The following is a 1,782-nucleotide window of genomic DNA, read 5'->3' on the forward strand; positions in this document are numbered from 1 at the left end:
AAAAAAAAAACTACAGAAAATTGGAATAGATGGTCTTTACCTCAACCTGATAAAAGACACTTATGACAAATCAATGGCCAACATCATACTAAATGGACAAAAATTGAAAGCCTTCACTTTAAAATCAGGTAAAAGACAAGGATGCCCACTGTTGCCACTCCTATTCAATATAGCACTGGAAACATTAGCCAGAACAATTAGATAAGAGAAAGGAATAATGATTGGAAGGGAAGAAGTGAAATTATCATTATTTGCTGATGACATGATACTATATACAGAAATATATACTAAAACTCCACTAAAATACTAAAACTCCACTAAAAGACTTGCAGATTTTATACCCAAATTCAGTAGCATAGCAGGATACAAACTCAACACTCAAAAATCAATAGTATTTCGATACACAAACAATGAACATACCAAGAGAGAAATTGTGGAAACTTTTCATAATAACACCCCCAAAAATGAAATAGGAATAAATCTCACAAAAGAAGTAAAAGATTTATACAGCAAAAATTATAGCACTCTGAAAAAAGAGAGCAAAGAGGATTTCAAAAAATGGAAAGATATTTCTTGTTCATGGTTGCTTGCCAAAGCAGGTGCTTACTCTGCTGAGCTGTCTCACCGGTCCTGATCAATATTGTCTTGTTCTGCTTTGCTTCTTTTTTGTTTGGTTGGTTGGTTGGTTTTGGGGTGGCTCAGCCCGCCTTAAGGGTGGGTCTGGTACAGCATGTGGAGCAGGGGACTGCAGGAAACCGCCGTTCCCTGTGCCTGACTGGGTTTGCCCACGCAGATGCTTAAACAACTAAACTAACCGACAAACTCCTGCTTTGCTTCTTCTTGTAACTGTTGTATTGATTTCTCGTGGTCCCTTGCTACTTTTTTGATATCTTTCCCTGATGGCTAATTATATTTCTGTCTTCTGAGTCTGATAATATAGCCTCACTTTCATTCAATGTGTTGTGTATAAGTTCAGTGGCATTTTATTTTTTTATTTTTTAAAAAATCCAAAACTTTGGAGTTATAGAAAAAAAAAAGCACTTAAAATAATAATAATAATAACAAATTGGTGTCGCCCACCGCACCGGCTCTTCCCGCAGCCCTGAGCAGATGGTGGAGCAGCGTTGCTGCAGAGCGGACCACAACACCTTGAACACGTGGGGAGCTCCGCAGCGCCGTCCTTCCGGCGTGTCCTCCGTTAACTGCTGCACATTGTGGAGTAGAAACCGCCCCCGGCCTCTACTGCCCAGCTCGGCTTCCCTTTCCAGGTCGTGGCTTGGGATGCGGGGCCGGCTCGGGAGGCCCCGCCATGGGCCCTGTCTCCATCCAGAGGCTTCAGAAAAGTCGGAGATAAGGTGAAATTATGTGAAGTGACGCTTTGCCTGGATTCTACAAGACATCATTTCATCATGGGACAGCAAATTCAAATCAGACACAGCTGGTTATTAAGAAGTTATTGAGAAAGTAGCAAAACGCGTCACATTGGCTAGAGAAAGTAGCTTCTTAACTTACGAAGAATTTCTTGGGAGAGTAGCTGAGATCAATGATGTAACTGCTAAGTTGACTGCTGGCCAGGAAAATCATTTTCTCTTTGAGGGACAAAAAGAGTGCCTTTGGAAAGTGATTGTACTTGTGGTCTGCACCAAGATCAACAAGAGCAGCGGCACTATGGAAGCATCGCGGAGCATGAATTTCTACCATTTCTCTCTCTCTCTCTCTCTCTCTCTCTCTCTCTCTCTCTCTCTCTCGAACTAGGTATTGAACTCAGGTCCTTGTGCTTGC

General features: G+C 41.8%; 1 pseudogene; it reads left to right on the forward strand.

The window, feature by feature from the left end:
• Positions 1-1,782, forward strand: part of LOC111818398 — an 8,891-nt pseudogene that overhangs the window by 6,506 nt on the left and 603 nt on the right.

Source organism: Octodon degus, unplaced genomic scaffold (assembly GCF_000260255.1).
Source record: "Octodon degus isolate 3935 unplaced genomic scaffold, OctDeg1.0 scaffold00090, whole genome shotgun sequence".
Lineage (NCBI taxonomy): Eukaryota > Metazoa > Chordata > Mammalia > Rodentia > Octodontidae > Octodon > Octodon degus.